We start from the raw sequence: 26,750 nt of genomic DNA, 5'->3' as shown, positions 1-26,750 counted from the left end.
CCAGCTGGGCAAGACACGTCATGTCATCCTGTTTACCTCAGTTTCTTCATCGGTGAAATGAGCTGGAGAAAAAAATGGCAAAACCACCCCCTTATTTTCACCAGGAAAACCCCAAACGGGTCACGATGGAAACAACTGAACAACAAAGTTGTCCTGAGTAATTTTTTCCTTTCATAGTTTATGTAGAAAATAACTTGGATCCCGCACGTCTCCTAGATGCTTTTCTTCCTAGCTACAATCAGACACTTCTGTCACTGTGGCTGCTTTCTCAGTCTTGCTAGGGGCATGTCTACAGTGATAGAATCCCCTTGTCTCTCATTACTGGAATATTCAATGTTTTACCCCTTTTCCCCCATCATTCTCTGTGCTTGAGCCAGGGTCTTGGGAGAACTTGGGTGTGGGGATCATCACATTTCTCCATCTGGCCCTCAATTAATACAAGACATTCCCAAGAAAATCTAGGGTTGAAACATTTATCTTTCCCAGTGGGGTTTGGGGACAGTCCAGTAAAGAGACCACGGTCCAAGGGCTTTGGGCTCGGTGGCCAACACTCTGAAGTCTGAGATTTCTTCCTGTTTCTATCAGTAGGATCCTATGATCTGAGTAGAGACTCATGCATTCATACTAGTGCCCAGAGCTGATCTGAGGTCTTGATCCATCAAGTAACAAGTATCTATCATTCAGGGTCTTCTCTGTGTCAGGAGCTGTACTAGTGTAAGGGATAAGAAAGAAAAAGACAAGGGTTCTTTTTTTCCTCCAGAAAGCTAGGCCCAATCACCCAAGCTCCTTGCACTCTGCCTTCCTAACTACCTTTGATTAATGTATTTATTCTCTTTGCCTATGTTTGTATTCATTGTTTCCTCTATTGAAATGGATGCCTTTCAAGGGCAGGGCCTGTATTGTTCTTTGCTTTTCTATCAGCCGTGTACCTAGTATGGTGTCTGGTATATAGTGTGTCTAATACATGATTATTGATAACTTTACAGTACCTGCCTACAAGGAACTTTTATTTTACTGGACCTCTCCACAAAACTGTAATTGTAATTCTTTCCATCCCAGAGAGCAGTCTGTTGTGAATTGAGCCTTGGATCTAAAGTTCTGATCCAGCCTCAGTGGCTGAGTGGTCATGAACAAATCATTTAATCTCTTTCTGCCTCAGTTTCCTCATCTGCAAAGGGATAGCAATAGCACCTACATCCCATGGTTGTTGTGAAGATTGGATGAAATATTACTTGTAAAGTGCTTTGCAAAACTTAAAACATATGGAACAGAAGGTTTTCCAAGGGTCAATACTGAAAAGTTACCCATGCATGTATCTTGTAAATAAAAAGGTATAAGAAAAAAAAAAAAGAAGAAAATATATGACCAGAAAAACAAAACAAAACTTAAAACATAGATGAATGCTACTTGATTATTGTTATTATTTTTAATCAGTAAGCATTTATTAAGCACCTAGGATCATAGTCTTGAAGCTGGAAGAGCCTTGGATGGATTGTGGGTCGAGAGCTGAAAGTGACCTTTCAGGCCATCTGCTCTGACCCCTTTAGTTTTACAGATGAGGAAACTGAGGGCCGAAGAAATGGACTGACTTGCCCAAATGACCCACGCCCAGGTTACTGGAGGCGGTGGGGTTTGGGTGTCCTGACTACATATTTATTGGATACTCTTTTCCTTGTGCCCCCCTGCCTGTGCCTTCCAGCGCAGGAGGTCGCTTTCCCTGTATCCCCAGTGCATCTTTATGTCTACAGTGCTTGGGGCCATGCTTTCCCTTGGTCCTTCCAGTGCCCAGCCCAGAGTGTGTGCACTTCACGGTCATTTCTTGCTGCCTTGCCAGCTGTACCATACTGGGAACCCAGGCCAGCTAGTGCCCTGCTGGTTTTGGGTTTTACAATCCAAGGACACCTGGGTCTGAGTCCTTTCTCTGCTCCGATCCCCGTTGTCCCTTTTACTCCTTGTGTGACCTTGCCATGTTCAGCTCTCTCATCTGTAGGGGGTCGAGTCCAGATGACCTTTTGGATCCTCTCAGGTGTGGAACCTGTTGTTCTTAGGGAACAGCTGGTGTTGAGTTGAGCCCTCCCCTGTTCCTGTAAGCTGGCGGAGGCAGTCAGTCACCTCAAGGAAATTGCTTCTGCCATCTTCTCAAAAGGCCTGAGCTTCTTCACAGATTGATGGTCTGAATTACATGACAGGCGAGAGACGTCTAACCTCCTGCCACAACCCGGGTGAGGCGGGCGGCTAACGGCCCTGTCTCCTTTTCTAGGGATGGAGGGATGCTGACACACTCTCTTTCTGATCCCCGCTTCCTCGGAGGAGCTCTAAGCCCCCATTAACCTCTTCTTCTTCCCTGTTCAAAGGGGAGTCAGTGGGGCCGGTGGGGAGAGGAAGTGGAGCCTGCAGCCGAAGCCTCCATCCAGCATCGTCCGGGGTTGTGGAGAGTAATTAGTGTACCTGATTATCTCCCTGGCTCAGCACATCTTTTCGGGGATGTGATGTAATGCGCGGAAACGGTTCCTTGTCAGATTTTCAGCTCTGATCAGATTTATTCTCAGAGGAAAAGGCGAGTTGTCAGGGACAACTCGGAATTGATTTTCCTTTTGCTCGTCTCGGCTGAGTCTGTTCCCCTTTGAATCACGCCTCTAATTTAATATAGAGAACTGAGTGTCCCCACCTGGAGATGGACTGTTTCTTAATGACAGGTATTGCAGGCAAACGGTTCCTCTTTCCCACAGAGACCGAGAGCTGCGGCTTCTCTCCCCTGCTACCTGCTACTCTTCCTTTTCCCCTTTGTTTATTTGTGGAGGGTGGCAAGGAGGACTATAACACGGTGGGTGTCCAATTAATCACGGTTTTAATGGGGCCCACGGAATTGTGATAATCGATGGCTCCCAGCCTGCAGTGCATGTGTGGGAACGGAGTCTGATTGGAGGAGGAGGATGATCAAGGCAGGTTCCATTGCATAAATGATGGATTCTGGGCCAGCCCTGGAGCCCAGAAGCCCTGGGTTCAAGGCTTCCTTTTGGCACAGTGGGTTTTTTTTTTTTTTTGATCTTGTGCAAGTTACTTGCACTTTCTGAGATTTAAGTGTTTTCTTCTCTGTAAAAGAAAAGCACTCTGCTTTCAGGCTATTGGGGCTACCAGCTGAGGTGATACATATCTATATGGATATAGATATAGACATATAGATAGATATCTTTTTCTGTCTCTCCTTCCCGCCTTCTTTGTGTCTCTCTTTGTCTCTCTCTCTCTCTCTGTCTCTGTCTGCTCTCTCTCTTTCTTTCTCTGTCTCTCTCTCTCTTTCTCTGTCTCTCTCTCTCTTTCTCTGTCTCTCTCTCTCTTTCTCTGTCTCTGTCTCTCTTTCTCTGTCTCTGTCTCTCTCCCTCTGTCTCTGTCTGCTCTCCCTCTGTCTCTGTCTGCTCTCCCTCTGTCTCTGTCTGCTCTCCCTCTGTCTCTGTCTGCTCTCTCTCTCTCTTTCTCTGTCTCTCTCTTTTTATGTGTAAATGTCAATGATTTTTATTGGGTCCTAGAGATTCATGATTAATGCCATGAGAATATGGGCTGAGCTGAAGAAGAGGATTTGTAGTGGGAAGGGAAATGGGAAAATCTGAGTAGCTGATCTGAAAGGTCCTTTGCAGTTTTAAATCTTGATAAGCAATAATTATATTGCAATATATATATATTGATTATAGCAATAATAATGATAATGATACTCTTTGAAAACTGCTTGACACATATTATCTTATGTAGTTTACACAAAAATCCTGTGAGGTCGTTGCTGTTATTACACTCCCATTTTACAGATGAAGAAACTGAGATAAGCAGAAGCTAAGTGACTCCCCCAGATTCATAAAGCTAGTAAGTGTCAGGCTTGAATCTGGGTCTTCCTAATTCAAACTTCAGCATTCAGGAATTAAGTGAGCATTTATTAAGTGCCTACTGTGTACCAGACCCTATGCTAAGCTTTAGGAATAAATGGAAAGAAAGAAAAAGGTACGTCCTGCCTTTGAGGAGCTCACAACCAAATGAGCATTCTCTCCACGAGGTCAGCCAGCTGCATAGGCTAGCATAAGACCCTGGACAGCCAAAGGGTGTTAGCTCTAATTCTGGAAGGGACCTTTTAAAGTCCTCTCTTCCAAGCGCTTTGTTTGACAGACCTGCCAGAGTAGACTGTCAGTGTCAGAAGTGGGATTTGAACTCTGGTTCCAGACACATTATTCATCCCATTGTCCCAGGGCTTGTCTCTTCCAATCAATGACTCTCACCAAGTCATTTGAACAGCAGCCCCAATATTTAATGTGGTTTGGTCTAGTTTATCTCTACAACCCTCAGGAATAAATTGGAAGCATGCATTTGTTTTGTTTTGTTTTTTTATTTTTGTTTTGGTTTTGGTTTTGCTTTTAGTTTATTTGATTAAGTAGCCAGGAGTTGCTTTAGATTTCCATTAAAAATAAGCTGCATTGCTTTCCTCCCTTCCAAGTTTTTCTTTTTGCATAGTTAGCCCTCCCACCCACTCAAACTGCAACTGCATTTTTCCTTCTAGCAAAGTAAAGTGACTCAGAACCACGAGCCAAGTCATTCCTGCATCTGGCCCAGTACACAGCACTCTGCCCCCTTAGCTCTACCTTGGAGCATCTTCAGCGCCTCCTGGTGGAGGGAGGGCAGGCCGACCCTTTGTCAGTTCTCCATCTGTCTGAGGAAGCCATGAGCTTTGGAGGGTCCCAGGGCTGCTTAGGGTCTCCTTAATGTTGGGTCTGACCGCTCGGTACTTCCGGATGACTTGGCTGCCCTGAGCCTGACGTGGTTTCCTGATTTTTCTAGTGGGCAATGCTTGCTGACCTGTTGGGAGGGGAGAGGAGTGCCAGGAGTGTAGGATGCTTAACTAGCAGAGTGAGACCCAGAGTGCCTGGGCCAGAGCCGGGAACTCCAGTCCCCTCTGAGGACCCTCTCCTCCGGGTTTTTCTATAATCTCTAGAAGGACTTTGTAAGCAAAAAACCCCAACAGTGACCAAGGACCAAGGGAGACCTTACCGGTCCAGGGAATCTTATTTTTGGAGCAGGAGCATGTTCTGGGTAAGACCCTGGAGACCCACTGGTGTAAGTGGGAGTGGGCTGTGCTCCGAGTTTGTTGATAGAGACATGGTTCAATCATAGGATTTTAATGGAGAGGAATATCAAGTTTTCTGGGACGTTCTTTAAATGTTGGTTGCCCAGAGGGAGAGGGAATGTGGGACATAATTAAGAAATCAGAGAGGCCTGAATTGTAGGAGGCCATGAGGTGCCCTCCTTGGTCTCCTAAAGAACTCTGAAAACAGGAGTTCTTCATTTAGGTTGTACCGTGGACCCCTTTGGCAGTGGAACTAAGACTGCAGTAACCCTTCTCATAAGGTTTTCAAATGTATGAAAGAAAATATGTAGCATTATAAAGGAAAACATTTATATGGAAATAGAGTTAGCAAAATATTTTTTAAAAAATTCTTAGGTTCTATGCCAAGGATCTTTTCAGAGGTCCAGCTTCTCCGATCCCTGAAACAGAATATCCCTGGGAGGAAGGATGTAGCTTACATACAGTATGACCTTGGACCTGCCAGACTTAATCTGCTGCTTCAGTCTTCCCTACAAAAGTCCTGCAGTTGCTTTGGTTACAAGACTTGCTAATAAGACGAGGGACTAGGGCAGACTTTTAGCCTCCTGGCTCCTCCTGTGATCGTGTTTATTGGAGGAGGTTGGGACTCCGAGGTATCAGATGCAGCAAATCATTGCTAAATGGGATTCCCTTTCTTGACCCCCCACTTCCCTGAATGCTTTCCCCCTGTATTAGAATATAAGCTAGTCAGGAACAGGGACCATTTCATTTTCACCTCTATGGTTAGCCTGCCCTGTACCTGGCACATAATGAGCACTAGTAAGGGCTTTTTCATTCATTTATTTATACATACATGCCTTCTTCTTTAGCTTGTCCTGCCTATAAAGTGAGCAGACAACATTTCTCATCAGATATAAGACATGTCAGAAGCTACTGTGGGCTGCGGTGGCAGCAGATATATAAGCCTAGAGGGTCCCCGGTGCCTAACATGGTGCCTGCCACATAGTAGGCACTTAATAAATGCTTGTTGATTGAGTTGTTAGAGTCCCTGTCAATTTTAGGACATTCACATTCACCCAATTTCAGAGTTAGAAGGGAGCTACCTGATCATTTAGTCTAATACGTACCCCTCCCCTGAATACAATCTGTAATACATTGTATGTCGCCTGCATTTCTTCCCTGCCTCCCTCCCTCCCTGCTTCCTCTATCCCTCTTTGCTTCTTTCCTTCTTACCTCCCTCTCTTTCTTCCTCTCTTCTTCTCTCTCTCCCTCCCTTCCTTTCTTTCTCCCTCCCTTTCTATGTACACAATGCTGTTGTTATAATGCTCCTTCACTTTGCATCAGTTCATGTAAATCTTTCCAGACCTTTTTGAAATTATCAATTTCTTCCTATTACATCTTATTTAACTATTTTTTAGTTCAATATTGTCTTAGTTTCTACTTGTTTGCCACCATAAAAAAGCCGCTATATATTTTTTTGAAAATAAATGTTCTTTCTTTGATCTCTTTTGGGTTCAGGCCTTTCTAATGTATTATATTATCATCTCCACATCTTTTACATGTGATTAAATAAATAATTCTACTTCTCTGCCCTTACCCTTCTCATGTATAAAAAGAGAATTAAGAGTACCTACCTCCTAGAATTATTGGGAGGATCAAATGAAATATTTGTGTACTCCTATATAAATATGACCTATTAGTATTAGTTGCCATACTCTCAGTGGCAACTGATACCTGAGGAGAGCTTCAGTTATTTTGGGGGATATAGAGTTGGTTCTTGCTCTTCTTTGCTATCTCACAAAATGCACAGCTGAATAGCAGAGGTGGAATTAAACTTAAAAAAGAAGTAAGAAAAAGCACAGGACCAGAATAGAATTTTAGAGGGAAAAATATGTTAGGCCACTGATGATTATTGAATGGAAATAGAAAGGAGTACCCATATTCTCACATACTCATGGCATTTTGACAGAAAAAAAAAATGGATCATGTTTCAAGACAAAGAAATCCAACCTCTCAGTTATAGAAAAGGAGAAATATTATAAACATTCTTTATTGATCATTATGCAATAAGTATACATTAAAGAGAAAATTAATAAAATCTTAAAATCAACTGGAGACTAAATACCTTAATCCTAAAGAATTGTTGGTTCAAAGAACAAATCATAATAACAATAGAAAATTTCATTAAAGATATCGATCACAATGAGACAATGCTTCTAAATTTGAGGGATACAGCCAATTGAGTTTCAAATCATACTAATAAGACAATCAAATTAGAGCAGTTTCTACCCCTCATCTCTCAGAATAACAAAGATGAAGATAAAAATGGGAAATGATTGATATTGGAGAGGCTGTAGGAAAAAAGACACATTGATGAACTTTTGGTAGACTCCTGAATGAGTCTTCCATTTTGAAAAGCAGCTTGGAATTATACACAAAAAGTTACCAAACAGCGTGTGACATTTAACCCAGCTATAGTCCTTCAAGGCCTATACCTAAAAGAGATTAAAGAAACAAGGAAAAAGTCACTAATTTTCAACAAAAAAATATAGTAGCTCTTTATGTGGTAGCAAAAATGTCGAAACTAAAAATATTGAATTGAGGAATGACTAAAGAAGTTGTAGCATGTGCATGAGATAGAATATTCTTGTGGTATAAGAACTAAAGAAATTCATAATTTCAAAAAGGTCTGGAAAGATTTACATGATCTGATGCAAAGTGGAATGAGCATTATAACAACAGAATTGTAAAAATGAACAAATTTGAGGATTTGTATAAACCAATGAAGAACGAAATAAATAAAACCAGGAGTACACTTTGTAAAATGACAACAATGTAAAAACAAATAACTTTGATTTGCAGCTAAATGTTCAGTGGGTAGAATTCCAGGCCGAGGGTCAGAAACACTCATCTTTATGAGTTCAAATTTTTCCTCACCTGTCACATGAACTGGAGAAGGAAATGACAAACTATTCCACTATCTTGGTCAAGAAAAACCCAAATGTGTCATGAAAAGACAGACACAACTGTAATAACAGAACAACAGAGAATTCTGATCAATACAACGATCATGCATAATTCCACAGTATGGATAGCAAAACCCTCTGGATTTAGGGTGCACGGTAAGACTTAGAGATTTTGGTAGTCAGTGGAGGAATTTATTTTGTATGACTGAGTATTTGCTAAAAGAAATAAGCTCTTTCTCCTCTTTTTTTAATTGTTTAGATCAGACTTTATTTGTGTGAGAAGTATTTTGTAATTGTGTTCATATAGTTGCTGGGTTTGTCTTGGCAGGTAGACACCCAAATATTTTATTTTGTTTATAGCCATTTTCAATGAAATTTCTCTTTCTATCTCTTGTTTCCGGGCTTTGTCAGTAATATATAGAAATGCTGATGATTTGTTTGGGTTTATTTTATATTTTGCAATTTTGCTAAAGCTGTTAATTGTTTCAAATAGGTTTTTGGATGATTCTCTAGGTTACTCTAAATACATCGTCATATTATCTGCAAAGAGTGTTAGTTTTATGTCCTTGTTGCTTGTTCTAATTCTTTTAATTTCTTTTTCTTTTCTTAGGATATTACTATTATTATCATTAAAGCCAACATTTCTAGTACAATATTGAATAGTAGTGATGATAATGGACCTGCTTGTTGTTTTATCCCTGAAATTATTGGGAATGTAGCCAGCTTCTTTCCATTGCAAGTAATGCTTGCTGATGGTTTTATATAGATGCTGCTTATTATTTTAAAGAAAATTCTTTTTATTCCTATGTTCTCTAATTTTTTTAAATAGGAATAGGTGCTGTATTTTGTCAAAAGCTTTTTCTACATCTGTTGAGATTATCATATGATTCCTATTAATTTTGTTATTGATACAGTCAATTATGATAATAATTTTCCTGATATTAAACAAATCCTGCATTCCTGGTATAAATCCCACTTGATCATAGTGTATTGTCCTACTGATAAATTGCTGCAGTCTCTTTGCAAATATTTTATTTAAAATTTTTGCATCAATATTCATTAGGGAGATTGGTCTGCAGTTTTCCTTCTCTGTTTTGGCTCTTCCTGCTTTTGTTATCAGTACTATATTTGTATCATAGAGGAATTTGGCAGAACTTCTTCTTTATCTCTTTTCCCTAATAGTTTACATAGTATTGGAATTGTTCTTTAAAAGTTTGATAGAATTCACTCGTAAACCCATCTGGCCCTAGGGATTTTTTCTTAGGGAGTTCCTTGATGGCTTGTTCAATTTGTTTTTCTGTAATGGGACTATATAAGTAATTTATTTCTTCTATTAATTTGGGTAATTTATATCTTTTCTCCCTCCTTCCCTCCCTCCTTTCCTCCCTCTGTCTTTCCCTCTCTCCCTTCATTTCCTTTTCCTCTGCTTCCTTCTCCTCCCTTTCTCTTTTCCTTCCCCCTTTCCTTCTTCTATTTAAAAAGAGAGAAAATAGATTTGTTCCTGTAAAAAAAGAGATGTGTGTGTGTGTGTGTGTGTGTGTGTGTGTTTGCCTTTGTGGCTTGTACTACAAATGTTACATATTGCATTCACTTTCAGATGAGGTCTCTATTATTAGTTTTACTTAGCTTTTTCATTTTGTTACAAGAGACCTCTCATACAGTGGGGGAGTAATCTATATACATGAATGAATGTAAAAGTAAAACAGCAATAAAACTAAAAGGTAGATAACACGACATTTTGAAACTAAGACTTATCGGAGATTCCTACATCCACCTTAGTGGCTCTGTTTCGGTTTGAGTTTGGCATCTCTGGTTAGAGAGTAGGGCCAGAACCTGGCCTCAGAATGAGCTGAGATGAAATTCTCCTTTAGACCCTTGCTAGCCTTGTGACTCTTTTTAATTCACTTTATCTCATCATTTTTAGTTTCCTCCTTTGTAAAAATAAGAGGACTCAGGGGGCAGCTAGGTGGTGCAGTGGATAGAGCACCAGCCCTGAAGTCAGGCAGACCTCAGTTCAAATCTGGCCTCAGACACTTAATACTTCCGAGCTGTGTGAGCTGGACAAGTCACTTCACCCCAATTGTCTCAGCCAAAAAAAAAAAGGACTCGGATCCCTTTCAGAAAGTTTTAAATCTGGTGTCCTATGACCTTTTCTTTATTCCCTCCCTTCCTCCCTTCTTCCCTTCCTTCCTTTGCCAAATTTGAACTCAGGTCCTCATGACTTCAGGGCTAGTCCTTCTGTCCATAGTGGCGGTCCCAAGCAGCCTCTCTATAACTCATTCTTGATAGGATTATATAGATGAATATATATATATGCATGTGTGTGTATATACATATATATATGTGCGTGTGTGTGTTCATAATAATAAATATCCTCTTAGAGAACTGGAGCTTTAGAGAGGAGCTGTAGAATCTCCACTCTTCCCTCCCATATCCCCTTCATCTCGGCTCACGCCTCCTTTGGACCATCTTGGGACCTAGATCCCCGCACTTGCTCTCTGTAATCCACGAGGACCTCTCGTTGGAAGATGAGAGCTGCCATACATTCACCCAGAGCTCTTTGTTTTGGAGAAGGCAGCCTCCCCTTTCCACTCTGCAGGGAGAATTCTCCTTTTGGTGGTTAGGGTGATGAGCAACAAAACCCTTGGATTTCTTGAGCCTTGAGTAGCCTAGCTGACCCACTGTCCTTTGTTCTTTAGTCCAGGAAGGAAGTAAAGCTACTGAGTAATTGTCAGTCTGGAAAGAGGGTCTGTTAAATCTGAGATACAGCAGACAGTGACTGGAGACAGCATCCTCATCCCCCATATGTATAGGTATATATGTTTATATATAATTACAAATACATGATTAAATATATGCAGTATATGAAAGCTATACATTATGGAACATATGTATATAAATATATACATAACACATATATGGACTGTGTATATATATACACATATGGATGTATATAAATATACATATACATGTATATATGCACATATACATGGTTCTTCTTATATATACAGGTTCTTCTTAAAAGCCGAAATTGAAGGTGGAATCTCCCTACAGACTTCGAAGGCTGCCTGATTCCAATTTTCAGGTGAGATTAGCCTTTTATTGAGTGTTTTATCTGTCAGATTCCATCCTCCATGTGCCAGCCTCCCAGGCTTATTAGCATAATTGTGTTGCTTAAGCAACAATACCCCCAAATCCAGCAGCAAAATAGCAGTTGGCTGTGGCAATTTGTTATCAAAAGCTTTTACTTAAGGGCAGTCCCAGCAAGTATTTATTATCAAGTTAGGGGATGATTTATTTTTATTTGGAAAAACAAAGGGGGAAGAAAAGAATTTTCTTTTTGTTGTTTTTAAATAATGGAGAAATTAGAAAGCATTTCCTCTCCAGAAAATTGTTCACATCCCTTTTCTCTCCCCAAAGCAGTCTGCTCGGGGAGCGGAGAGCAGATTCGACTCTGTTCTCCTGCTGGTTCAGAAGGAAGGTGACCGAACTGTGTTCGCAGAAAATCAGATTCCCCTCCTGGGTGCACCTGGTCCCCTGGCTAGGTGGGGACCAGCTCCTGGCTCCCTTCTTCCTCTCTCCTCCTTCCCCCAGCTCTGGGGCTTTGCATTCAAAGCCTGCGGCCCGGTTCCAATTTTTGAGCAGCCTGGTAGAAATTGTTTGGCTGTGCTCTCATCAGTCATCAGTCACTTCAGACTCCAGGCGGGGTAACTTTGTGTTCATCTCTCTGCGAACATTCTCTTTTCTCTTTATTTCCTGATCAACTCTCTGGAAAACACTTGTGATTACTGTCTGTGAAGGACAGAGTGTGAAATAAATGATTTTGTAAGTAATTTAGGAACCTTCCAGGGAGAACTAGAGAGATCAAGAGAAATCTAAAATGAGAGATTTGCAAATTGCATCTCTTCTTTTTTTTTTTTTTTCTTCAGCAAAAAGATGACTGAAATCCTCCTCTTAGGCTTCATTATACTGTACAGGAAGGTGTGGGGAGTCTTAGCAGGTCTCTGATCTGGGCTGTCCGTCCCGTGGGATGCCCAAGCCCTCGCCGCCCTAAATCTGCCTATGTCTATAATTTTAGGACTGGCTGCCGTGTGACTCTTTGACACGACCACTCGTGACACTGTTTTCTGAGACTGGGGTGAGGGGGGAGGCTGTGGTCTGACCTTTTGTGGCAGGAACACCGATAGAAGTGAAATAATGATTGTTTTTAAGAGCGTAGAAATTTTGTAGAGGGAAAAATCTACTGAGAATTAATGAAAGCAGCACCCAGTTTCCAAGAGACCTCCTTATTGCACTGTCAGCTCCCATTGTAATAGGACTCTTCTCTCTTAAGATGTGACTTTAGCTGGGGGAAGGAGATTCCCTTTCTCAGTTGGGGGAATTATAGAATCAGAGATTCTTAGGGCTAGAAGGAGACTTGGAGGTTAATCAGTCTAAACCTCATCTTCCAGGTGAGAAATCTGAGAAGCAGACAAAAAAAATATGGTTAGTAAGTGTGAGAGTGGATATCTCTAGTGCTCCTCCATTGTTGTGTGCTGATAATTGGGAAAAACCAAAGGGCCGAAGATCAACGACAGAATTCAGATGTTCTTCCTTCATCATGGAAATTGTTGATTTCTGTGTCACTTCCCCCTTTTCCCCAGAAGAAACACATCAGGAACTTCTTGGACTCTCACTGTGTTTTTGTCATCTCACCATGGTGTACACTGAGGATATTCTTGGTCTAAGTCTTCTCCCCAGTGACACAAACTCCTTCCTTCTCTGTTGATGAAAGGGTTCTTGGGATGGGTGGAGACTGGACCTTTCCCACTCATGGCTACCTTGCCGTGTGTTTCTTTGAGTAAAATTAGACTGCTGCACAGGGTCAGGGACGGTAAATCTTGGGCTCCAGGCATTTAAGAATGGTAGAACTGATCAGGGCTTGAATATTACTAGCATATGTTACTTCTCTTGCCTGTTGAGACATGAAAACGAGACTTTGAGGCAAATGGGTGGTAGCTAACCCAAGCAGTAAATCAATCGACACTCTTGGATTTGAATCTCGAACATCAGAGGATCAGAAATTCTGCACCCAAAGAACACTAGATATTGTTGAGTTCCAGACTCTCATTTTCCAGAGGAGGAAACTGAAGGTCAGAGAGCTAACTGGCCTAAATTCAGAGAGAGTAAACAGCAAGTTCTGTCCTTGAGTCAGATTCTCCAACCTGAAATCCAGGGTGCTGCTCACTTACCACACTGCCTCGAATCAGAGTGATTTAGTACTCGTTTAGTGAAAGTGATTTCATCTTTCCTGGTGATGAAGAAGCTATTTGGGGGGCTTGGGTTACCTCAGGATTTCATCATTGAACATACTCTCCACTGAGTGATTAATACTTTGGAACAGAAACTGATTAAGGTTTCTGTTGTATGGATTTAGAATCAAGTAGTAGGGGCGGTTAGATGGCTCAGTGGATAGAGCATCAACCCTAAAGTCAGGTCACATGTGACCTCAGACTCATTTAAGCTGTGTGATCCTTAACTCTGATTGCTTTAAAAAAAATTATATATATATATATATATATGTGTGTGTGTGTGTGTGTGTGTCACACACATGCACGCACACACACACACACACATAAAATCCCTGACAGTGATAGAGGTAGTGGTGGGGTATGTTTCCAGAGAGAACTGTGAAAGATCAGAGGCAGTATTTAACTGCCATAAAAAAATAAACTTGGGGATTAGAAAGGCCCTCATTATTCAAGGAGGAATCAGCCCTCTAAGAATATTTTCCCAGCCTGGTTCTCCCATGATATTTGGGCCTAATGGAATTTTTAATGCTCCTGTGTTTTGTCCAGGTTTGTCTGCCTCTCCCCAACCCCCCCCTTTCCTCCCCCCCACATAAAAGTTAATTACCAGCAGACGATGAGGCTGTCTCCTTCCTTACCTGAAGAGCAATGGAAATCTAGAGAGAAAAGTGTGTATTTTTAAAAAGCATCAGGTCTGAGTGTTTCCTGAAAGTGACTCTAATGAGAGATGAGAAGCCAGAAAGACACACACAGAGAAGTGAAGGTAATTTCCCTTTCTGGTTAGAAGTAATTTCTCATAGCGAAACAGGATGTGTTTGGACACTGCAGGAATTGGAAGGGGAGCCATTCGAAAGGGCTGGGGGTGGGGCGCGTCAGGGGCCAAGGGTGACAGAAACTTTTCTCTGATTGTGTGAAATTCTGAGTGAGAGCAGCTCTCCTCAAAGATCTCAGTTCTCTTTTTGAGGGAATAAAAATTCCTCCCTTGTTGAGCAGGGCTACCGAGGGTGAGCCACGGTGCTATTTTCTAGGTAGGTAGATTTTTTAAAAAGCAAAAACCACTGTTCTCACTTGGTTTCGGACATAGGTGAGCCGCCTTGCTTATGGTCTGTGACATCTGAGGGGGCAGAGGAGGCAGTCCGCAGCAGAAGGGTAATGTGGAAACTGGGGCTGCTCCCTCTCTAGCTCTGAGTGACCCAGAGCAAGTCCCCCTCAGCCTCCTTTTCCTTGAAGGTGCCTTTAACCAGTAGAGCCTATTCTCCTGTTGATATCCTCCAGTGATTTCCCATAATTTATCACTTTAGGAGCAGAGATCTTCAGGTGGAAGGGGCCTTGGAGGCCCAGGTCTCCCTCCCCAACTCTCACTTTTTACAGAAGATCAGTTGAGGTTGACTTAACTTGTCTGGCTCAGATTCAGAGAAAGCAGTATTTTCCCACCTTTAAGAATGGCCTAAAGGTTGTCAGAAGTCTGACTCTTCCCTCTGTGTGCAGAGAAGGCTTCCTTGCAGTCCACTGGTTGGAAGAATTTTCAGTTGTCCCCTGGGTGCGGGCAGGAGGTGGGAGCCTGTGTTGAGGAGAGAACGAACGGCTCCTTCTGCTGCTGACTCTGGCCCAAATCCTCTGTCTGCTGAGCATCCCCAAGAGAGCTTGAATAGGCGTAAACAGAGAAGTAGGAAAAGCGAGTGATGAGAAAATCGGGAATGGGAAAGAAAAAAGGGAGGGAAGAAAAAGGGAAAGAGACTAGGAAGACAAATAGCTGGCGTTAAGTGGTGAAAAAGGAAGGGTTTCTGGGGATGAAATGATCTTTAGTAGCCTCTGAGGATCTGCCTCTTATTGGCTCTCTCCTTGTGTTGGAAGGGATCACGAGTCTTCCTGTGCCTCAGTTTCTCCTCTTGATTAAATTAAATAACAATGATTACTGTTGGCTGTTTACCTAGCATCTTGGAGAATGGGATAAACTCCATCCTTTGATGGAGGGTCCTTCCTCCTCCCCTCCATCTCTTGGAATCCCTAACTTCCTTTGCAGCCCCACTCAGGGCTGCCCCGATTCCTGCTCCCAGTCACCATCTTTCCCCAAAATTCCCTCGTCTAGCAGATCTGGATTTGCTCCCCTTTGAACGCAACACCATTGTTGTGGGCCGTTGGCTCCTGAAGGCAGGGGCCATTTTGTTTTTGCTTGTCAGCCCAATGCCTGGCACAGAGGAGATGCCCAGTAATGGGCTTTGGGGGTAACGGGAGGACACTAAATGTCAGCGGGCCGCACGGCATTTCTCGAGTTCTGCAGGGGGCGGGCACCAGCAGGTGCCAAGTGATCCCGGGGCCAAAGGGAAGTTGCCACTGGGATTGAGCATCTAGAATTGTCCCTAAGTGAGCCAGAGCCCTCTCCATCTTTCCCTCCCCTCCTGTCTGATGTTTTCAGAAACTTTTAAAATGGATACTTCCTGAAATGTTGATTAGAAAGCTATCTGATCAGAAATCCTAGGGTAGTGACAGCCCTGATTGCATAAATAGATGTTTGGGATCGTGTTCCTGGCTCACTTGTGGGTACCAGGGAAATGCATGATTAGGCTGAATGATGGCAGACTGGTGACTTTTCCATTTCTCCCCCTTTGAAAGAAGGGCATCCGGGAGCCTGGGAGGGGAGCGGCCCAGAGTAAGCCTGCGGTTCTGCTGTGAGAGCCCGAAGTGTATGCTGGGGAAGAGGCAGGGAATGTCCCCCCGCCCCGGGGGATTGGGTGCAGGGTGGGGCTTTACCTGATCTGGGGGTTTGGAGCATCATCTCCTACCTTGAGGCTGCCACTGATGGATCCAGAGCCAGGCAAGGATGGAGAGCCATGGAGGCAGGGCCGCTGCTGCTGGGGGGCAGGAAGCAGAGGCTGCCTGCTGGCGGGAGGCAGTGTGGGTCCGAACAAAGTCCTCTAGATCATACTGTCAGTGCCTTCTGAGTTAACTCTCCTGGGGCTAAGGCAAGGCCCTGCTCCCTGGCCCTGGTTCCAGGTGGACTCATGGGGGGTAGAGCTGGATCTAGGCAGACTGAGGTAGCTACCCAGTTTCCCTTGGAGGCACTTCTAAGCTCGGCGTGTTCTACTTTACGTAGACATTTCCTTTCCCCCCCGAAAGCCCCTGATGTGGGATGGGGTTCTTGGGTCACCAGTGGGAAACGGAGAGCCGACGGATGCTAGGAAGAGCCGGAAGGCAGGTGCGTTTTGGGGCCTGTACACAAACCCGTCTCTGCTTTGATTAAGTATCCGGTGAAACCAATTTACATGAACTTCAATTAAACTTTAATGAACACGTGGGTGTATTAATATCATCTGAGTAATATGGGCAGTGTGGATTCCAGTAAGTGAGGCTTTCTGCGCAGCTCATTTCCCATGCAGGGTTCCTGTTACTAGAAAGCTTCCAGCCTGACTCGAGGGGTTCGGGTCATTGCCATGAGCCCCGGTCCTTCAGTAAACCACTGTCTTCTGGTTTTGTTTTCAGAAGGAGCTTTGAGTCTGGGTAGCGGGTTCTAATTATCCTTCGTTGGCCACGACCAGGGAACTTTTCTCCCGCATTCCCCCAATGACGATAGCACTGGCAGATGACTAAATATCCCTTTGTCGGCCCATGACCAGGGAGGTTTTCTCCCTTATTCTCCCAATGGGGATAGCACTGGCCAATGACTAATTATCTCTGTTGGTCACAACTGGGGAGATTTTCTCCCTCATTCTCCCAATGGGGATAACACTGGCCAATGACTAATTACCCCTTTGTCGGCCCATGACTAGGGAGGTTTTTTTCCCTTATTCTCCCAATAGCAATACTGGCCAATGACCCAAAGTACCTTTGTTCAATTTCTGCCTCTCTGACTTTGGGTGAGTCCCTTTGCTTCCTTTCTCTCAATCTCCATTGTCTTACCTATAAAAGAAGGGGATTGGACGAGATGGCCCGGAAGGTCTCTACTGGCCCTCGGCTTTGGGCCTGGGCTGGACTCCACACACTCTCCTGCCCTTCTGGTTCTGAGATTCTTTGCCTCTGGGAAGGGAAACAATTGAACGCTATTCTGGGGATTTTGTATGAACCAAATGGACTCATTAGTCAATGGCAAACTTCTCTCTAGATGAGTTGACGATTTGAATTGGAATTCAGAGGACTACCAGCCTCCCCATTTGGGAGTCAGAGATAATTTGTAATCCTCCTTGGACCCTACAGAGTCAGCAATGGTTCCTCTCATAGCCTGCCAAAGTAGGGATTTAGTAGGCACTTAATAAATGCTGATTGATTGTCTGTTTTACAGGAGAGCTACCTGGAAGGAAGAGGGAGGGAGATTTGGGTCCAAGGACAATCAAGTTAGGTCTCCCTGGGCAGACTGTGTTTATTTTGCATAAATCTATCTTGATACATTTGTATACATAGACAAAATCGAGTATTCACTTAAAGTTGTTCTTACAACAATGTTACTGTTATTGTATACACTGTTTTCTAGATGCCCCGAATCTTAAAACCTAGTAGGCTGTTTTAGAAATAGGGGAACTGAGGCTTTTTAGAAGTGGAAGAGTTTGGCAATTATTTGGCATCTGATTCTGGGTGAGCAGAGGGCTGAGGTCGTAATCTCTCTTAATCTTAAGAACTAAATCCTTTTAGGTTCACCTTTGAACCATTAGTAAGCACCTACTATGTGCTTAGTACCCTGTGAATTGCTAGAGAGATAAAAGAAGGCAAAAACCATCTGGCCATCTTTGTGGGAGTGAAGTGCTTCCCCACTTGGCTCAACTGATTACTTGAGCTCCAGCCCTGAGGAAAGACAGTGGGCTCCCCACTGAGCCTTCCTCGAGAGCCCGTACAGGAGAGATGCTCTCAGCCACTTCAGCTCCCCTCACACTGGCAGGCATGGAAATGACATTCTCCCAAGGGCAGGGCTTAGGACTATTGTGGGAAACATCAGGTGCCCTTCTGGATTTCACTTTTAGCTTCCTTGTTAGTTTGTAAAATGAACCTTCTTTACCCAGGAGTACGGCCTTTTGTTTCAGACCGGAGCCCCAGCCGAGGGGTCCGGGAGCCAGAATGACTAAGAACTAACCCTGTTGGGAGATTGGCGAAGGCCGCTGGGCCTTCAGACTCTGGGGCTGCTGATTGCTTTGCTGTGATTTTCTCATCTAATAGACACAATTACCCAGGAAAGAAGTCAGCAGTAGAAGTATCCTTCTCCCCATTTTATAGATGAAGTAGCTGAGGCTCATTGAGTTTAAGCGACTCCTCAAATTAAGGATATCGTAGGACATTGAGTATTAGTCTAGTTCAGAGCTTGCCCGGTATACAGTAAACATTTAATAAAGGTGTCTGTCTCTCCTTCCCATTTTCCTTTAGCTATCTCTCCCCCACCCCCGCACCAGCCTAGATCTGTGGTGAGCATCACTGACTCATTTTGTGCTGGCTGCTCGGACAGAGGAACAAAGCCCGTCGCAGGGGGCCTGCAGGCCCAGGGACAACGTGGCTGGATTCCAATTTTCAAGGGGCTCGGGAGCCCCATGGGGACCCAGGGCAGGAAATGAAGTGCAAAAGTTAGCTGAGGAGGCCCCAGTTCCTTCACTTTGGGTACAAGTTGAGGAATTGGTCACAAGGAACATGACGAAGCCCCAGTTCCTAAAACTGGGGCAACGACGTCTGTGCAAGGCGAGCAGCAAAGCTGGCATCCCGAGCTGCTGAGCTCGGCACTAAGGTGTCCTTAGCTGGAGTCCGTCCCCTGCCCAGGGACCTGGCTCTTCCTGGAGCCCGCAGCAGCAGGAAGCCAGATGTTGGGGCTCAGGGGGACCTGGCCCGGCTCTGGAAACAGAGCCTGCATAGGAGCAGGGAGGCCAGCCGGCCCTGACTCCAGCATCCATGTTGTCCCCCTCCCTATGTTGTCCCCCTTGGGTCCCCCACACTTCCTCCCTTGGGTTCCCCACACTGTCCCCCTCGGGTCTCGACGCTCAGGTCCCCCACACTGTCTTCCTCCGGTTCTTTTTAAAGCTTCTTCCTTGGCCACTTGGATCCTTCATTCATGATCGCAGGGCTCAGTATTATTGGGGTTCTGGCTAAGCCGGGGTGTCATTCAGCCGGCCCCCTGCGGCTCTCTGGCCGGCTGCTTTCCTGAGCCGAGACCCCAGAGGTCAGCTTCACCATCACCAGACCCCACTGGAGCTCAGAGACATGAAACACATCATTAAACCTCACCAGGCAGTGCGGTCATGAGATCCTGCTCCCAGCCATCGCCTGCCTTCTGCTGAGGCACTCAGGCCGCCGAGGGGTCCGTGGCAGCTACCGCTGATGGGCTTTCCTGGGGTGCCGCAGGCCTCCTGCTGGCGGTGCCAACCTTTGAGGCTGGTGAGGGATGGATGGGAAGAAAACTGGCCAGGCTGGCATGGGGAACCTCACCCACTTTCCCTGTGCTTTGGGCCTGGTCATCCCTTTGACAAGGAAGTAATAAATGCTCTTTTCACATTCTTCTCTCTTCCAACCAATCAACCAGCCTCTGGTGGTCCACTGTGCCCTTCAGCGGGCTCATCAGAGGCCCCATGGGCGGAACGTGGCAGCTTGCTCATCATGCAGAATGCCAGGGGGAGCTTGTCAGGACTTTCCCTCCCTTCTCAGCCAGCGGCAGCACATAGTAGGCACTTGGGCAGGCAGCACATAGTAGGCACTTGGGCAGGCAGCACATAGTAGGCACTTGGGCAGGCAGCACATAGTAGGCACTTGGGCAGGCAGCACATAGTAGGCACTTGGGCAGGCAGCACATAGTAGGCACTTAGGCAATGCTTATGCAATTACACTGAAGTCCCAGCCCTTGGGGGCTCTGTCCTAGAAGTGTCCAACTGAGGGATCGACTGTCTGTTTATTAAGATAGGTGTTTGTTAAAGTCAGAACCCATCCAGGCCACATTTGTCCCGTAGTCTGGGCCCGTGGGTAATCCATTGGGTAACAAATAGAGGGACCCCAAGGTTCTGCGGTTGGTCCGTCCTTGGGACTGACTGTGGACTCCAGTCTTTGGAGTAGTGCGGGTTGCCCTAATTTCCCTTGGGGGCAAAGTGAAGGCCAGCCCCCCCCCCCCAAGTCCCCACTCCCCTTAGGTTACAACCCCCGGGCGGCTTCTCCAGGGAGGTGAGTGTTCATGAGTTTCTTCTGTACGCTCAGACAGGTGACTCGCTGTAAAAAAAGAGAATCTGGCTCCTCAATGTCAAAGTCGGAGTCCTTTCTGCCTTACCTCGGCTCTGAATTCTGGTAACGGAGGGCAAGCTCTGGCTGCCAACGGCTCCTCCCTCTGATATTGCCCATTGTCCACTCCTTCCTATCTCTTACCTGGCTGTTTACCTGTTCCTTTCCCTCATCAGCAGAAGTTCTTTCACTTGGCCCTTTCTTTGCATCCCCAGTACTTAGCCCAGGGCCTGGTATGCAGCAAGTGCCTCATAAATGCTTGCCCAGTGACCCATGCTACAGGAAGGGACCAAATCTATACCTCTGTGGACTCCCTGATCCTCCTAATGTGCGCTGGGGGGAGCGCTCTGTCCCGCTCACCCACCCCCTGAGCTGCTAGCAATGGGTGACCTTTCATGTCAGAAGCAGCAGGTGGAGGAAACAAAGAGTGGAAGCCATCGATTCCTCCCCTTTCATAGGATGGTCTTGGAAACTGAGACCTGGAGTGGGCAGGGGCTTCCTGTGGGTGCCAGGGGTGGGTCCTGCCCCAGGACCAGTCCCATGGGCAAGCTGTGGCCACCTCCCAGCAGCCCCAGGAAGGACTTCTCCCCACAGCTGGGGCCAGGTTGGGGGAGGATGCCACTCATGCCTACTCATACCCACCTCCCATGGGCAGGGGCACCTCAGGCCTCATGACGAGCCCCAGGAGCACCCGTGACCACCACCTACAGGCAGGGGCTTCCTGTGGGCGGTGGGAGGTGGTTCCCGCCTCAGGACCAGCCCCAGGCTCCCGACAGCCAGGAAAAGGCTTCTCCTCCCCACGGCCCGGGAGGATGCCCACTCGTGCCCGCCTGCCAAGGGAGCCGGTTTCCAGCAGCCACAATGCCAATATTCGCAGCAAGCCTCCCGGTTGTTTTGCAGAGTGGGCCGGCTCTGACCCGGGGGAGAGCCGGGAAGGTCTTCCTGTAAGCATCAGGCGGCGGCCAGGCGAATCTCAGAAGAGCTCGGGGTGTCGCCCCAAACACAGTTTCACATCGCTCACCCAAGCTCTTCGGGTCTGAGCGGCCCGAAACTCGCTGCCGACCACAAAAAGTAAAAGGCGGCCTTTTTCTTTCATTATTAATACGGTGGCTCTTTGTTTTCCTCTAAGGGAGAAGTGATAACAGCTTCAGTGGGAGATGCTTTTGGAGCGGCCCCCTCCCTCGGCGCTCGCCGGGCTCCCACCCCACGTCCCCAGGATTCGGGGCCGGGGCCACCCCTCTCCTCCCGGCTTCCTCCCACTGGACAGACGTGGCCGCCTGGGCCCTTCCAGGGCGGGTAGTTTTGTCCTCAGCCATGTTCGGAGTGAGTGGCAGAGACAGCTTTGGGATACAGTGACCCACTTGCCCCTACATGGGGATGAATCCCTGTGTGTGCCTGACTGATGGCTGCAGGATGGAAGATTCACTCTTCGGGGGGGGGGGGGGGGGGGGGGGGGAAGGTTGTGCCATCTCCTCTCCTCTCCCCCCAGTATTAATGGTGGGGAGGAGGGCAAGGCTACTTCCCTGTCCTAGTTTCACCCCTCCTGGACCTGAGCAGCCCAGAGTTCCTGGATTCTGTTCCCAGCTCTGTGTATTGGGCCTGGACAATGGCTGCCGAGTCCCAAGTTGTGGGGAATCTGAATCAATGAGGGTCAAAGCTCCCTCGTAGTTCTAGTCTTTATTGTGGGGCAAGAAGAACTAAAAAGGGCCCTGGATGGGCCAGTTCCCTGGAGAAAACCAGCAGCTGTTCCTGCCTCTGTCTTGGCTGCTGTGCCGGCTGGCCCTTGTTTCAGGGATTGTCACCGGGGGGACCCGTGGGGGTCCCTCGCCATCCAAGGAGACCCGGGAGATGCTGGCTGCCCTTGGCTTCTCAGTGCCCGGGGGCGGGGGCAGGGGACCCTGGAAGTCCCACACCGAGCCCTGTCCTTGTCCCGGGTAAGCCTGGGTCGGGTTTGAAGCTGCTCCTGTCCCTTGGTGAAAGCAAGTCATCAGCCTGAGGGAAACAATGGCGTCCTCGCATCAGGAGAATGGTGACCCAGAAGCGCGTATGGTGGTCAGCGCGAGTCCCCCGTCCTCCCTAAGTGTTAGTGAGCAGGTCTCCCCTCCCTTGCCCCGCCTTCCTGGCAAGCTGGCTTCCCACTGCGGCTTCATCTCCTGCACCCATCACTCCCGAGGCTCACTGGCTATCAGGGTCACTCCCCTGGACATCCCTGGGTGCCCTTGAGGCCATGTGTCCAGCACGTGTCTTTTTATCGTTCCTTCTCCAACCCTCAGTCACACTCTCTCTGTCGGTTGCCCCTCCATTTCCCCGATTTTGGGGGAATATATGGCCCTAGGTGAGACAGCTTACTTTTCCCAACCTCAGTTTCCTCATCTGAAAAATGGGGATATGAATGGCGGCAGCACCCTCGTAGTATCGGGAGGCTGGCAGGAGGCAGCAGATAATTAGCATTTGCAAACTTTATCATCCCCCATACAAATGTCAGTCACAATCACTCTCATCTCTGCGCCCCCAATGATGCATTCTGGTCCCACTATGTGCCTAATGCTCATTTCACAGATGAGAACACTGAGACCCAGGTCACGCCACCGGTTAGAACCAGGGGTCCCCGGGCTCCTCCCACGGCCCCCAACCTGTCCCATGCAGATGACGAGGGCCCAAGCTCCAAGTCCCTGCCGGGAAGCAGGCTGTTGGGGCGGCGGGACCCCGGAGGCGGGGAAGGATTTCTGTCTTTCTGCCCCAAGTGTTTCAGCTGAGCCGGCTCCCGGGCCCCTGCCGAGACGGCTAATCTGGGCCAGTGGTGCTTCTCGTCATATGGACACCTGCCCACACATCATGATTAGAAATTATAATTATGAGGATGATGAGCTTTCCAGGACACCCACGTCCTCTTGGAGATATTTCTGCTCCTCATCTCGGCTGGAATCTGGAGGAGAAGGCCCGGAGCCTTTCGAAATCCCCCTCTCCTCCCCGAGCTAATTGAAGGTGTCCGTCTAGCGGCTCTCGCCTGTTTGGGGGAGACGTTCTGGGCGATTACGCACGCCTCACTTCCGACCCGGAAAGGCCGGGGGCTCTCGTTAAGCTCTCGGGCTCTGCTTGGCCGAGGACAGATGGGCCCTTCCCTCCAGGATCCCCCAGCACCAGAAATGGCAGCTTAGCAGGCGGAACGGTAGTGGTTGGGCTGCCGAAGCGCTCGCCACCTTCTCCCGGGGCCTTGCCACATTGTGAGCTTCACGCTGTAAGGAGCTTTTTTATTTTCACAGAAAGCTTCTTTTTAGAGAGGCTCCTTCCCAAAGTTTGTGACGCACCGAACTTAGAATCCACAAGACCCGCGTTCCAGTCTTGCCTCGCTGTGTGACTCTGACTGGCTCACTTAATCTCTCAGCCTCAGTTTTCCCATCTGTAAAATGGACTAACTGGCTTCCAAGGGTCTTTCCAGCTAGGACCCAGAATCTGGGTGAGATTGTCTTGTGTTGGGTCATAGAGAGTGTCAGAAGTTGGATTTGAACTCAGAACTTCCTGATTCAAGTTTCAGATTTTTGCCCACTGGACCACACCTCCCGTCACTGTGTTAACCAAGGGTCTCTTGGGGCCGTGTCAGCGGAGCACGAAGCTGGTCCTCCCCAGGGGTGATGGCTTCAAGCCCAGGAATGGTGGGAGAACCAATCAAGCTAAGTACCTAACTAACCAGCTCCAAAGCAGGGAACCAGATTTTTGGGCGGTGATGGCAGCCGTGGCCCGAATCCCAGAGATGAGATCCCTGCCCACTGAGGTTCTGGATTGGAGAAAAGAGGGTTGACATGGATGGAATCATAGAATTTTGAGGCATTGATCAACCACAGGGAGAAAGGAATAAGCATTTATTGAGTGACTACTGTTTGCTGGGTACCATGCTGAGTACCAGCTGTTCAGAGACAAGCCAACGACAGCCCCTCAAGGAGCTCGTGGCATAGAACCACTGTACAAGTTGTACGCAGGATGAATGGCAGATAACCATGAGAGGAAAGGTACCAGGATCCCCAGGGAGGGGGGCAGACTTCCTGGAGAAGGCGGGCTTTCAGCCAGGCCTTGAAGGAAGCCAGCTTTATATATAACCTCCAGAAGGAGTTAAACTGCTGCCTCCATCTAGCGCTAGTATCCACGAATAACTTAAGTATTGGGGAAAATTGGGCTCATGATTACGATTAATAGCTTAATTAATTCTCTGGAGTTTTTGACTAATTTTAAATACCCAGGGGGAGTGAGTGAAAGATAGCATGAGAGCTGAAGATTCTTGCTGTGTGGGGTGAGGGGGAGCGAAGGCCTTTTAAAAACATATGCGCTCTTTTCCGTCTCATCGTGTAGTGACTTGGGAGGGGTACGAGCACAGCTGGCAGCCTCTGACCCGTGTGTCCAAGGGCGGGAAGGACCACTGGGAGAGACACGGCCTTGCCCCCGCCCATGCTGGGAAGGAGACAAGATTTGTTCCGGCCCCAAGGTCACTTTGACCTTTCAGGGCCCGAGCGGCTCCAAACGGATGATTTTCTTTGGGACTCTGTCCCCATATTCATTATGAGTCAACTGCATTTTTGAAGTCCTACTGTGTGCCAGGCAGCGTGCTAAGCATTGGAAGCACAAGGAAAGGAAAAAACAAACAAACTCCCAAACAGCCTCCCCCAGAATAGTCTCTGCTTTACAGGAGCCCAAAATCTTACGCAGAGACAACCTGCAAACAACCTTGTACAAACAAGACTTCATTCACAACTGGAGTGAACCCCTTTATGCAGTATCATCACCCCAACACTGTCCATTTATTTGCCGTGGTGGGTGGAGGAGGACGGTGGCCATGCTTTATTAGCCGAAACCTTAATTATCAGTCACCGCTTTAATAAGGAATCATTTGATGACCAAATAAAAGCAATAAAATGGATTGGTTGACATGGCACGAGACTTGTATGGGGTCGACAAGTTCAGCTCTCTCGCTCTATCAGTGGAGAAATGGAGACCCAGAGAAATGTGACTTGTCCAGAGTTTGACAACTAGATAGGGAGCAGACGAGGGTTCAGGTCTAGGTGAGAAATCCATTACTGTATTCTCCATAAAACCATCCGACCTCTCACAAGTACGTGAACAATCAGCCAGTCTGATATTGACGTTGACCTCTGTGATCAGTGAGGATTTAGTCATTTTTCCATGTTTTGTGTCACTTCCTTCAAGGCTTCCCCTAATTTTCTTCCTATTTATCTCTCTTTATGGAGTAGCATGACCTGTAAAGCCATCTAACCCCATCCTATCCATTTTAAAGATGAGGAAACAGTCTTGGATGGATGAAACTTTTATAGGACCATAGAGATAATAAGTGGGAGAGCCAATATTTAGGACCCAGGCTCTTTGATTTCCGTAATATAACTTTTTGCCTTGTGCTACCCTGTCTGTCTGTCTCTCTCTCTCTCTCTCTCTCTCTCTCTCTCTCTCTCTCTCTCTTTCTCTCTCTTTCTCTCTCTTTCTCATCACTTAACATTCCTAGAACAAGTTTGTTTGGTTTTTTCCTTTAATACTCTGGTGGTTTCAGCAATAGTCCAGGGATACTTGCCTTTTTCATGAAGTTGTGAGAAGTCCTGTGGCTTTCTTTGTCAGACCAGCTCTGAGAATGATTTAGATGGTCCACAGAGATGGTGTTTGACTGAAGGAAGGGGAATTGGATTGGCTATCCTCTCAGTTTCTTTCTTGGTCAAGATTTAGATCACATGAAGGTTTGTTCCAAGAGACATCTTTAATGGAAGTGATGTTTTCGGTTTTGGGGAATGAGAAAATGAAGGAAAGCCAGTTCAGAGCAGTGGGGGTCTTCTGAGTCAAGTACAAGGTCTTGGAGCATCTGCTCTGAATGTTTCTTGGTCTTGGATTCGGGGACCTAGAGAATGGAGGTCTCTCCTTACAGTAATGACCAGAATTGGAGGGGAAACAGCTAGTCTCTTGCCCTTTTCTTCCTAGCTCTATAGGTAAATATCCTTTCAATATATATATATATATATATATATATATATATATATATATATATATATATCTTTTAATATTTAGGGACAGAGCATGAGTGACAATTCAGTAGCTCCTGAAGGAGCTAGAAAATGGAGTCCAATGAAACCACTCTGCAGACAATCTCTCTGAGATGTGATTGCTGTTGTTCTGAAGCTCTAATTGCTCTTGCAGGGAGGGGGTTCATTGAATTAGATAAAAAACAAAAAGCAAAACAAAACCCTAAAACTCAAC

General features: G+C 46.3%; 1 protein-coding gene across 7 annotated transcripts in view; it reads left to right on the top strand.

Moving 5' to 3' along the window:
• The window catches only part of LPP (LIM domain containing preferred translocation partner in lipoma), a 626,695-nt gene that overhangs the window by 107,716 nt on the left and 492,229 nt on the right, over window positions 1-26,750 (top strand). For 2 of the 7 annotated variants that reach the window (XM_031957435.1, XM_031957439.1), the window contains one exon: window positions 11,058-11,131. The exons of the other annotated variants lie outside the window; for them this stretch is intronic. The gene's annotated coding sequence lies outside the window, so the exon portion shown is untranslated. The remainder of the gene's footprint in view (window positions 1-11,057; window positions 11,132-26,750) is intronic. 7 annotated transcript variants of the gene reach the window in all.

Source organism: Sarcophilus harrisii, chromosome 3 (genome assembly GCF_902635505.1).
Source record: "Sarcophilus harrisii chromosome 3, mSarHar1.11, whole genome shotgun sequence".
In the NCBI taxonomy this organism is placed as follows: Eukaryota; Metazoa; Chordata; class Mammalia; order Dasyuromorphia; family Dasyuridae; genus Sarcophilus; species Sarcophilus harrisii.
This window is presented reverse-complemented; position numbering and strand designations above follow the sequence as displayed.